Source organism: Myxocyprinus asiaticus, chromosome 44 (assembly GCF_019703515.2).
Source record: "Myxocyprinus asiaticus isolate MX2 ecotype Aquarium Trade chromosome 44, UBuf_Myxa_2, whole genome shotgun sequence".
Taxonomy (NCBI): domain Eukaryota; kingdom Metazoa; phylum Chordata; class Actinopteri; order Cypriniformes; family Catostomidae; genus Myxocyprinus; species Myxocyprinus asiaticus.
In genome coordinates, this window is record NC_059387.1 from 1,908,812 (window position 1) to 1,922,289 (window position 13,478).

The 13,478-nt window shown below is 41.8% G+C and overlaps 1 long non-coding RNA gene across 1 annotated transcript in view; it reads left to right on the forward strand.

The window, feature by feature from the left end:
• The window catches only part of LOC127434267 (uncharacterized), a 220,497-nt gene that overhangs the window by 58,072 nt on the left and 148,947 nt on the right, over positions 1-13,478 (forward strand). The window lies entirely within an intron of this gene.

Genomic DNA, 13,478 nt, shown 5'->3' on the forward strand with positions numbered 1-13,478 from the left:
TGCCAAGTGTGACATTTTCAAAGCCTGAGGGAGATGATTATTGTGCAGTTTTGCCACCTCTCCCTTTACACTGACTGCCAGTTAGCAAACAGCATTAGCACAGATAGCCGAGCACACAGAGGACTAGCTGCCGTAAGACTGACTTTTTATTTTTCCTTTATTTGAAAACCTAGACATAGTTTACAACTTAAAGTGATAGTTCACCCCAAAATGAAAATCCTCATAATTTACTCACCCTCATGCCATCCCAGATGTGTATGAATTTCTTTCTTCTGCAAAACACAAATTAAAATTGTTCTAAGAATATTTCAGCCCTGTAGGTCCATACAAGTAAATGGGTGCCAATATTTTAAAGCTCCAAAATCCAGTGTTTTAATCCATATCTTCAGAAGTGATATTATAGGTGTGTGTGAGAAACAGATCAATATTTATGTCCTTTTTAGCTAGAAATTCTTCTCCCTGCCCAGTAGGGAGTGATATGCATGAAGAATGTGAATCATCAAAAATACAAGAAGAAGAATGTTAAAGTAAAAGTGGAGATTGACTGAGCAGGGAGGAGAATGTGTAGTAAAAAAGGACTTAAATATTTATCTGTTTCTGCCCCACACATATCATATCACTTCTGAAGACATTGATGTAACCACTGGAGTCGGATTACTTTTATGCTGACTTGTGTGATTTTTGGAGCTTTACAAATTTGGTACCCATTCACTTGCATTGTATGGACCAAAACAGCTGAGAAATTCTTCTAAAAATCTTTGAGTTCAGCAGATGAAAATAATACACATCTGGGATGGCATAAGGGTGAGTAAATGGTGAGAGAATTTTCATTTTGGGGTGAACTGTCCCTTTAAATTCTGACCATGCAAAAATATCACAATGAATGCCACAGTTATCAAAATGAAGCTTTCTAAGCCTAAAATAGTGTCACGGTCCTGTCAGTCTGGGTTTTTTTGTGGCAGGACCGTGACATCATCGTTCTGTGTCTGTCTTGTTTTTCCTTTTCTGTCTTTGTGTGAGTGCACGGCTTCGGTTGTGATTTCCCTGCCGTGCGCTCCTCGGTTGGTCTCATGTTTTATGTTCGGAGCATGGTGTCTGGATTCTGACTCCCTGTCTGGTTCGGTTTCGGTTGGTGTCGGGATACGGACACGCATGCTCCATGCTCTGTCTGCTATTGGCGTGAGTGCATTGCGCTTATGTCATCTTGGTGGCATGCACTCACGTCAATTGTTTATGTCTGTCTCTTGCAACCACGGACGCGTTTCGCATTACGCTGTCTTCACGTTGTGCTGAGGTTCGGTCACTTCGGTCTGAGGTGTCGGGTTTGTGTGTGGCCAAACTCTCGCACAGGTGTCCTGTCTCGTTTTGTCGCCTGTTGCTTGCATCGTGTGCCGTTTGCCTCGCAATGTACTTTCAGGCTTTGCCTAGTGTGAGAATTCGTGGCATTGCTTTGTTAGCGTTGCCGTGCATTCTCTCGCCTTATCTGTCGGATGACATGAGCGCATGATGCCTGTTGTCTTGGCGATATGCGCTCGTGCCATTCGGGTGTCTGTGTCTTGTGAGAGCACGTGGCTTTGTTTTGTTTCTGTTTTGCCACGTGTCTCTCAGTCTTGCGTCATATCCCGCCTCCTTGTTTGCTTATTATTAGTTCATTAGTTACACCTGCCCTGATTTTTACCCCTTTTGATTTCTCTCCCTACTTTAGTCTCCTCGTGTGTACTGTCCAGTGGCAGTTTCATGTTGGTCTCTGGTCTGTCCAGTTTCCCGTCTGTTGGTTCCGGTCAGTCCTGGACACAGCTCATCTATCCCCAGCCCAGCTTCAGTGGGTTTCCAGCCGTGACTGTGTTTTCCCCTATGGGGTAGTTTTTGTTAGCCTTGTTTTTTGTTAATAAATTCCCATTTACTCAGAGTTTGGGTCCTGCCTATGCTTCAACCCATGACAAATAGTCTTTAACATAGTGGTCTTTTATTTATATTAAACATTTTATAACAGAAAGATGGTTGCACTTCCAAATCTCAGTTTTTAAGTTAGTGATACATTAAATTAAAAATGTTCTCCAGTTCTAGCTTAATATGCAGACAACTAAAAGTAAGCCATCTGTATGTTGATTCTCCTGAAAAGTGTAAACTTTGTGACTCTGTGGTGCTTTCAAAACATTGACAAGTCGACACCACAACATGGGCTTAACCAATGGCGTGAGATTGGGACGGAACTATCTGTTTTTTCCAAACAACTATAGATGGGAGAATGTTTAAGAAACTTGTAAAATATAATTATTTTTGAAATTCCATTCGGCACCACTAGGTGCACAAAAGTTACACACTTCAGCTTTAAACCCTTAGGCCAGAAACATACTTTACAAAGGTGCCTTTTCTGCTTTAGTACAACCGATAATGCAATCACGTACTTGCATTGTGTTATGAATTGCAGTCTGACACATTGGCATATTGCCCTGCAGTAGTTCTCAAATCTCGTTTACACTCGCATTTTTAAACTTGCCTTGTTGTGAATGGTTACAAGACACATAAGAACCAATGCTATCATTAATGTCAAACTTGGCATGACGTGTCTTGAAGCACCAAGTTTGAATATGCACAAGTACAAAAGAGAATTGTCTTGCTTTAAAGAGAAATTTGGTCACATTTTCCCACTTGCTCTGCTGAAGTTCATCTGGAAGTGGAGATGAACATCTGTGAGAACTGTTTCCTGGTCTTCTCTGCTGATGTCCAGCTATCTGTGGAGCTTCTCATAGTTATATATATATATATATATATGTAAAATCTTGAATTGCATAAGGCGCACCCTTGCGTCTCTAGATGCAGACTTGATGTTTTTTGGAATCCTAGCACACACTCCCTCCTCCAATACCAAGTTTAAATCTTTCTCCCATAATCTCTTGATAGAAGTTAAAGCTCCGACCCCCAGATTCTGAATTAGCAGGGAGTAATACACTGATGCCTCATGACCTTTTCCAAAAGCAGTAATCACTTCTCCCAGAGTATCTGCTGCTTTGGGGGGTGCTACTTCCAAAAACAATACAGAGCAGGTGGCGCAGCTGTAAATACCTATAGAACTGAGATCTGGGTATCCCAAAATGTTGAACCAAATTTTCAAAAGATCTCAACACTCCACTCTCATATAGGTCACCGAGTGTAGTAACCCCCCTCACAGTCCACTCTGACCAGCAGAAAAGGGACTTATTAATACATAATTTAAGGTTCAGCCATATGCTTGAGGCAACATTGGGTGTAACTTAACTTCGATTAGTTTGATAGAAAGGCTTTGCAGTGGCAAAATATGGGCAAGATCTTCCTGTTCAATACAAAACCAGGGAGGGGATCTCAGGTGGAAGCGACCAATGAGCCAAATTGAGACCGAATGCATAATAATAAAACAAAATCTTGGGTAGGCCTAGCCCACCTTAGTCAATCGGCCTTTGTAACTTATTAAAATGTAATCTAGAATGCTTACCATTACAAATGAAGGACTTTGCTATGCTATCAAATTGCTTAACATAAGAGAGGGGGACATCTACAGGGATAGATTGTAACAGGTAGTTACATTTTGGAATACAATTCATTTTAATAACATTAACCTTCCCAATCATAGATAAATGTAATGAAGTCCAACTGCCCACATCGCTCGAAAACCTTTTTATTAAGGGGTCAAAATTAACTCTAACTAAATCAGACAAATTTGCTGGGAATAAAATGCCCAAATACTTAATGCCCTGTTTGGGCCACTGGAAGGCACCTGGCTGGAAAGCCGTTACTGGGCAGTACGCTGTCAGAGCCAAAGCTTCGGATTTGGACCGACTGACTCTGTATCCTGAGTACTTCGAAAATTAATTAATAATTCTATGGATGCAAGGCATAGATCTAATGGGGTCGGAGACAAATAATAAAATATCATCTACGTAAAGCAAAAGCTTATGCGCTACACCTCCCGCCACCACCCCTGGAAAATTATCTTCTCTTCTTATCGCAGCTGCTAATGGTTCCAGGGCAAGACAGAACAATAATGGGATAAGAGGGCAACCCTGCCGGGTGCCCCTATCCAGAGTAAAATAATCTGAAATTAATCCATTTGTTTGTACCACCGCTTCCAGGTGTCTATAAAGTAACTTATTCCATCCAATAAAAGTATTCTCGAACCCGTATATTTCCAAAATCTTAAAAAAATAATCCCATTCTACCATATCAAAGGCCTTTTCGGCGTCAAGTGAGATGGCAGTGACCAGAGTCTGATCATTCACCACTGACCACATAATATTGATGAAACGCCTAATGTTATCAGAAGAACTATGGCCCCGAATAAACCCCACCTGATCTATATGTATAAGAGATGTCATAATCGGTTAGCCAGTATTTTTGACAATCATTTTACGTCTAGCTGGATCAGGGAAATTGGATGGTAACTCTTACACTCACTTGGATCTTTGTCCTTTTTAAGAATCAGACTGATCTTGGCTTGTGTCATGGCTGGTGGTAGCTTTCCATTCTTTAATGATTCCGTATAAACTTCTAACAAAAGTGGAGCCAGTTCTGTAGCATAAGATCTAAAAATTCAGTGGCAAAGCCATCTGGCCCCAGAGCCTTGCTTGTAGACAAGGCCTTGATTACCTTCACCAAGCTCCTCCAAGTTTATCTCAGAATCAAGATAATTTTTTTGTTCAGTTTCTAATATCTTCTTCAGTAGACAAAGACATGGAACTATAGAGATCAAGATAGAATTTTTTAAAAGCATTATTAATATCAATGGCTGAGGTAAATATTTCACCACCAGCAGATTTCACTGACGGAATGGTAGAAAAAGACTCTCTCTGCTTTATATACCTAGCCAAAAGCTTCCCTGCTTTGTACCCGACTCAAAATATGACTGTCTTGTATTATATATGTATTTCAATCGGGTCAATTCTCTGAGGCCATCAGATGACATTCTGTGCTTCAGCTCTGCCTCGGCACTTTTAATATTCCCTTCCAACTCCACGAGTTCTCGTGCTTTGGATTTTTTGATGAATGAGGCATACTGTATGATCCGACCCCTAAGAACTGCCTTAAGTGCCTCGCAAGCCACGCCCACAGAGAATACTGAGGACCAGTTGGTCTCCATATAGACATTGATTTCAACCTTTAGCATTTTTTGGAATTCAGGATTTTGCAAAAGGGATACATTAAAGCGCCAACTATATGATTTATTTTTCTCTGTATGTGGCAACACCTCTAAACTCACCAGGGCATGATCTGAGACTAAAATGTTTCCAATTGAACAATCAACAACAGATGAAATGAGGGACTTGGATATAAAAAAAAGTCTATTCTAGAATAAATCTTATGGACTGATGAAAAAAAAATTATAGTCCCTACCAGATGTGTTCAAAAGTCTCCAAATATCTGTAAGACCAAGATTTTTACACATCCTGTGAAGCGTCACTGTTGCTGTAGTGGGCCTACACACTTTTGCTTCACTATGATCAAGGATTGAGTCCATCAAATGATTGAAGTCTCCTCCCAATATTATGTCATGAGGGGTGCCAGCAGCTTGCAACATCCCTTCAAGATCTATAAAAAAGCCCTGATCATCAGCGTTAGGTGTGTAAATATTAGCCAAAATCAACCATAGCCCCTGAATTTCTGCTAAAACAATAATGACTCTTCCTAATTTATCTTTCATCTGTTTGAGACATTTTAATTGTAGATGCTTACTTATCAATGTAATGACTCCGCTGCTCTTACTTGAGCCAGCACTAAAGAAAACATGTCCACCCCTTATCTTCCCAAATTTTTCAGCATCCTGCGGGGAAAGATGCATTTCTTGAAGAAACACTATATCATATTTCCTACGTTTCAGAAAAGAAATAACCTTCCTTCTTTTTATGGGGTGCCCCAGCCCATTAATATTCCACGTGGGGAGAGACAATCCACTCATATTAACATTTGACATTTTGACATATTAGAAAAAAATTGATTGTGTCAAAAATAAAATTATAACCACATTCCAACAATCAAACCCGTGCAACAATCAAACCCCGAACTTCTCCCTGAAAAAAAAAGAAAAAAGACTGTGCCAACTGGCATCCATCCCTCTAAACTCAAACAGTCCATGTACGCCTAGGAGAGTCCCCTCGACAACTTTGCAGTCGGATTGCTCAAGTCCGGTGTTTCTATACACATTTTGTGAGACAGAATTACACAACAGAAAATAATCTATAAAACAAACTCCATCCAATAGGAGGCATAAGCACAAAGAACATGCAGATTCATCCACAAAATGTCCCGAAGGAGTGTTATTCCACAAAACAAACTCCAGCCGCTAGGCAGAACCAGCACAAAAAGAAACAAAAAAGGCGCACAGTTCCTCAAACAGTCAAGTGAATGTTCTGTGAGTCAGGCCCACTCGGCTGCAACATGAGAACCATAAATAACTTGCTCAGTCATTGACTTTATGAAGGACATTGCTTGCTGTGGGCATGTAAATATTTTGTGGCCATCCTTAGTATCTATTCTCAATTTGTCCGGGAACATCAGTGCAAAAGCGACCTTCTGTTGATATAAGAGTTTCTTGCATTCCTTGAATCGATCATGTTTCTCTCTTGTCGAATTCGCAAAGTCTGGGAACAAGAAAATGCTGTGGTTCTTCCAAGAAAGCCTTCCTTTAATCCTTGCCTCGCGTAACACGAGATCTTTATCGGATGATCTCAGAAATTTGGCCGGAATTGATCGGGGCCTGTCTCCCTCTGCGGATCTCCGAGCCAGAACTCTGTGAGCTTGCTCGATTTCCAGCTTATGGCCTGTTATGTCGAGCAGACTCGGGAAGAGCTCATCTAGGAATTTCACCATATCTTGGCCTTCTTCGTCCTCAGGAATTCCTACAATTTGGACATTGTTTTGCCGGTTACGATTCTCAAGGTCTTCCAACTTTTCCCAGATCTGCTCCAAGTCCACCTTGGTCGCTAGCAGATTAGCAGCTAATTCCCTCGCTGATGACTCCAGATAATCGATCCGTTTCTCAACATCTGCCACTCTTGTAACCAACTCAGTGAATTTCATCTCAATAGCAGTGATCGATCTCCTCATCAGCATTGCCATCATGTTCAACAGTTGACGCTGAATCTCGTTCACCTCTCCGACCAAATTGAGTCCCGGGTTTTCGGCCTGCTGCTCAGGGGCTTCAGCTTGAGCACGTACGTGTCTTTTAATGTCTTCAGAGCCTGAGGATTTAGAATTCTTTGACATATTGTCTTCATAGGACAGTTATGGAACAGGGTGTATTGAATCTCACTGGTTTATGACACAAAAATTATTAAAACTAGCAAAGTGCGCAGAGCTCGCCGTTCACGCATCCGAACCTCGCATGGCGCCACGCGACTCCCCTGAACAGAGTTTGAGTGCGCACAGAGACACGTGAACCGAGCATACTCTTCCAGAACGTCCTCTGTACCACTGGGAAGTATACTGTAATTAATTGGTTCATTCTGATATTTAGTAAACTGTCCAGCGTTTGGACACCCCTGACCTATAGAGTAGAAAAATTATCCACGGGCTTCCCAGCAACATTGAGTGAGGACACACTGTAGGAGTGTGTGATTAAAACACTTGCACATCTGTGCCTGATGCATGCGCTCAGCTTGCACATGCACGTCTACAAAATAAATTGAAGCGCGATAATTTATCAAATTAAAATCGTATTTGTAACGCAAGTAACAACAGAACAGAAGTTATAATTGTATAGCTATAAAGAGTAATTCCTTGAAAAATAATGAGTATTTCCTTTCATCAATTCATAAAGTGATAATGTAATCTGATTCTGTTTATTGTGATGGTCACACCCAACACTTATAGCAGCTTTAAATGTGCTTTGCAGTGCCACTGAATGGACATCAAAAAGATAAAAATGTGAATAAATTAGTATAATATTTTGTATGAGATGCATCACTGTTCCATTATAAATGTTCTTTGTGAGTGAAATACCCTATCCTTTATTTAAATGTAGGGCCTACACAAGCATTCCATACACAAATAATTTATTTTATTTTATCCCCTTTTTCTCCCAATTTGGAATGCCCAATTCCCACTACTTAATAGGTCATCGTGGTGGCGCGGTTACCTCAATCCAGGTGGCGGAGGACAAGTCTCAATTGCCACCACTTCTGAGACCGTCAATCCGCGCATCTTATCAGGTGGCTCGTTGTGCATGACACCGCGGAGACTCCCAGCATGTGGAGGCTCATGCTACTCTCCACGATCCACGCACAACTTACCATGCGCCCCATTTAGAGCGAGAACCCCTAATCGCGACCACGAGGAGGTTACCCCATGTGACTTTACCCTCCCTAGCAACAGGGCCAATTTGGTTGCTTAGGAGACCTGGCTGGAGTCACTCAGCACACCCTGGATTTGAACTTGCGACTCCAGGGGTGGTAGTCAGCGTCAGTTCTCACAGAGCTACCCAGGCCCCCACAAATTATGATTAAAACTTGCATAATATTAAGCGTACAATATAAAGATTATATATACTGGCAATCTAGCAGCTTCTACATGATGTGGCCCACGGCACCTTATTTTTTTCTGCAAAAGTTTGGACACCCCTGACCTATAGAGTAGTTTTTTTATCTTAACTCAGCCTAACTGCTTAAAGTGCTACACTATTTCAACTCCATCATAGTAAGTTTGGAAGCTATATTCTTATAATTTGTAAATATAATGAAATGTAACATGTTTCATGCCATGACCATTCTATCCTGTTACATTAAATGGTTTTCAGGTTGAATGATTGCAAAAATTTCTTATAATGGTCTTAAATAGGAAACACCACATTACTTAGTCAGTATGTTTGTAATTGTACTTTGTGCCAAGAAAAGCCACTTTTTCCACCCTCGGGCTTAATGGTTCTCATTGCAAAATTGTTTATTTTTTTATATTTTTTTTCACTGTGGTGCTTGAACGTACGTAACAAATACGTCAGTTGGCTCCAGTGGTCCCGGAGACTCTTACGACGGAGGCCCCTTCGCTCCGGTGGTCCTAGAGGTTCTCGCCACGGGGGCCTCTCTGCTCCCTGCTCCAGTGGCCCTCACTGATTTCTACAGATGCATCATTGAGAGTGTACTTACCAGCTGTATCTCCACCCTGCAACAGTTAGTGAAAACAGCACAGCACATCACTGGTGCCAGCCTCCCTGCTATTGAGGACATTTACACAGTGAGGTGCAGCAGGAGGGCAGGTTCCATTAAGAAGGACCCCTCTCACCTGTCCCACATCTGGTTTAAGCCTTTTCCGTCTGACAAGAGGCTAAGGAGCATTCAGACCAGAATAACCAGATTCCAAAATAGTTTCTTCCTACAGCCATGTTTGACTGTGAACTTTATGTACTGACTGCACAGACTCCCCACTCCCTCCTCCGGTGGTCCCAAAGGTCCCTGTGCCGCTGTGATCCCGGCAACTCCTGCGAGGGGAACCCTTCGCTCCCTACTCCATTGGGCCTGGTGGTCCGAGCATTGGTGCTCCCGATGGTCCCAGCCTCTGTAGTTGCAGTGCTCCCAGCTTCGGTGGTCCTAGTGGTCCCAGCCTCTGTGGTCCCATTGATCCAATATTTGGTGGTCCCAGTGCTTCCTGGTTAGGTGTCCCTGTTGCCTTGACCTCGCCAGAGTCCCCTGTTGCCTTGACCTCGCCAGAGTCCCTTGTTGCCTTGACCCTGCCCTTTTCCGAGTTCTGACTCCCCTGAAGAATCGGATCCACTGTGGGTCATGATCTGCCGACACCTTCTTTGTCCTGAGGTCCATGGCCTCAACCTGGGTCAACAATGGTGCCTCCCGTGGTCTCCTGGTCGTCCAGTGGTTGCCTGCCAGTGCCTCTTGATCCCACTGTCTCCTGATCCCCCGTGATCTTCGCCCTCTCTTGATCCCCTTTCGTTTCCCGCTCAGCTGTTGGCTCCCCCGTCATCTCCTGCTTCTTCGCCTACCCCAGCTCTCTTAATATTTGTTTTGTTTTGTATTGTTGTGTTTGGGCTTTAGGAGCCGTCCATTAAAGTGGGGGGCTCTGTCATATATGGGATTTTTTCCTAGCGTCAAGTAGAGGGCGAGGTTTCTTGTGGTTTATTTATTTATTTATTTATTTAAGTTCTGCCCTTGTTTCCCTTGATTTGTCCCAGGTGTGTCTTGTTACTAGTCTTGTTAACCTTGTTAGTCTTTGTGTATAAAATGCTCTCATGTTCTCTGTGTCTTTGTGAGTTCTTGCCCATTCATGGCTGTATATTTTGTGTTCCTGTTTCTTGTTTCCACTGTTTCTTGTTTCTTCTTTTTTTAGTTTCAATTAAAAGCTGAAATTAGATCCTTTTCATCTCTCTCTGCCCTGAAAACATTACATGAACTAAAATCCCATGAAGCATTGCAAAGGGCATAATGGAAATAAAAGCATGGAAAAATATAAAACTATTGATTTAAAATTGATTAAAAAAAGAATTATCTGTTTCTCACCCACACCTATCATATTGCTTCTGAAGATATGGATTTAACCACTGGAGTCTTACAAATTACTTTTATGTTGCCTTTATGTCCTTTTTGGACCTTCTGAGTTCTGGTCACCATTCACTTGCATTTTGAGGATATATCAAGCTACCTATTTGTGTTCAGCGGAATAAAGAATATCAAACACATCTCGGATGGCATGAGGATGAGTAAATTAGAGAATTTTCATTTTTGGGTAAACCACCCCTTTAAGGAGAGAACATTCTCTGTTGAAATGGGGAATCACTCTTCCTCCTCTGCACCCATCACCTGTGGGGTTCTATAAGGCTTTATCCTGGGTCCCATGCTTCATTTAGGCTCTAATTGTCAAAAACACAACATTGCTTAAAATTGATACAGTCAAGTGATAATTCTGCTTTAACTGTTTTAATAATATAAAAAATGGATGGCTGCTAACTTTCTTCAGCTCAATGAATCAGAAACTGAAGTTGTAATATTTGCAACCCCCAATTTTAAATTGTTATTCACATATGCACTATACAGAGTTCAATCTGTCAAATAATTAGACCAAGTTCTGGGATTGTTTTTTAAATGATTATTATTATTTTTATTTATTTTTTTATTTTTTTTATTGAATTATATCAGTAGTAAGTCATTAGGGACACAAATGGTTGCCTGGGAATGACCATGCTTATTTTATATATTTCTCCATGTTCTCCAACCGTATCAGCATAACTGGAATACTTTGCCTTTATATGGCACTGAGTGTAAAAGTCAAAAGACATCGAACAGTTACCTCAAAAGTGAAACATCTAAAGATGAGTTGAGAACAGGAGGGGTGATCTTCTCTCTTCTCTCTCTCTCTCTATGGAACGTTTTATTGTAAATGCAGTTCATTTGTCTTAGGCCATAGAAATGGAGCAGTTATTGTGTGTAAAGGTGTGTTTGGATCATAGCAGGTCTGAAACCCCAGCTGACTGCAGCTAACACAGCCATTTATCTTACAGAGACAAACACTCACAGACTGAACAATGAACCCTTAAAAGCCATTTGAAGTGTGAGCGATTCATTCATCAAACAATGTGTTTGACCCTACACAAAACACACACACTACACACCGTTTAGTGGTCTGGTCCGATTTGAGGCTTTTAACAGAATTGAAGATGCGGTTTTTCAAACTGTAAGAATATTACACATGGGACAAAGATTGTGTACAGTTCTTCTATAATGGTTGTGCTTCAGGACTCAGATTTTACATTTGACAAAGTGGTGCAGTGTTGGGAATAGTTAACTAAAATTAGTGACACTACTAAATTAAAATATTTTAGTAGGGTGACAGTAGTTAAGCTATGTTCACAAAAAAAAAAAAAAAAATCAAATCAAATCACTTTTATTGTCACACAGCCATATACACAAGTGCAATGGTGTGTTAAATTCTTGGGTGCAGTTCCGATCAACATAGCAGTCGTGATAGTAATGAGACATATACCAATTTACAATAACATCAAGTTAACACAACACAATTTAAAGTCTAATATACACATAATTACACACAACACAATATACAAATAATAACATACACTGTACAGTATACAATACACACAATATAGATACACATTATTCAATAAAAATAAAAAAGTATATATAGTAGTATATATAGAATGTACAGTAGGTTGTATTGTACTGTATTGACATTCAGGCTGTCGGTTGATAGTAAGTTGTTAAGAGAGAATATAATATAATAATAATATAATTTATGACACACAGTCGTGTGTACAAGGAATACAAGAGTGGGCTGAGAACACAGCCCTGTGGGGCTCCAGTGTTGAGGGTCAGTGATGAGGAGATGTTGCTGCTTATTCTAATATAAGAATAATAAAGTGCAGTGCTGATGTATTTTGATCGTGGGAGATCAAGAGTTCAAAAGTCTGATTGCTTGGGGGAAGAAGCTATCATGGAGTCGGCTGGTGCGGGTCCTGATGCTGCGATACCACCTGCCTGATGGTAGCAGTGAGAACAGCCCATGGCTCGGGTGGCTGGAGTCTCTGATGATCCTCCAAGCTTTTTTCACACACCGCCTGGTATATATGTCCTGGAGGGAGGGAAGCTCACCTCCGATGATGTGTCTGGCAGTTCGCACCACCCTTTACAGTGCTTTGCGGTTGTGGGCTGTGCTATTGCTGTACCAGGCGGAGATGCAGCCAGTCAGGATGCTCTCTACAGTGCAGGTGTAGAACCGTGTGAGATGTGGCGGTTCATTCCAAACTTCCTCAGCCGTCTCAGGGAGAAGAGGCGCTGATGAGCCTTCTTCACAACGACTTCAGTGTGGATGGACCATGTGAGTTCCTCAGTGATGTGGACACCCAGGAACTTGAAGCTGCTGACTCTCTCCACTGGTGCTCCATTGATGGTGATGGGACTGTGTTATCTGTCTTTTCTTCTGAAGTCCACCACAAGCTCCTTTGTCTTACTGACGTTGAGGGAGAGGTTGTGCTCCTGACACCAGTGTGTCAGAGTGTGCACCTCCTCTCTGTAGGCTGTTTCATCATTGTCAGTGATCAGACCTACCACCGTCGTATCATCAGCAAACTTAATGATGGCATTGGAGCCATGTGTTGCCACACAGTCATGTGTGTACAAGGAATACAAGAGTGGGCTGAGAACACAGCCCTGTGGGGCTCCAGTGTTGAGGGTCAGTGATGAGGAGATGTTGCTGCTTATTCTAACCACCTGGCGTCTGCTTGACAGGAAGTCCAGGATCCAGCTGCACAGCGAGCTGTTTAAGCCCAGAACCCAGAGTTTCTTATCCAGCTTGGAGGGCACTATGGTGTTGAATGCTGAGCTGTAGTCTACAAACAGCATTCTCACATAAGTGTTCTTTTTTTTCCAGGTGGGAGAGAGCAGTGTGTATTGTAGATGCAATGGCATCATCAGTGGAGTGGTTGTTGCGGTAAGCAAACTGCAATGGGTCTAGAGAGAGAGGCAGCACAGAGCAGATGTAATCTCTGATTAGTC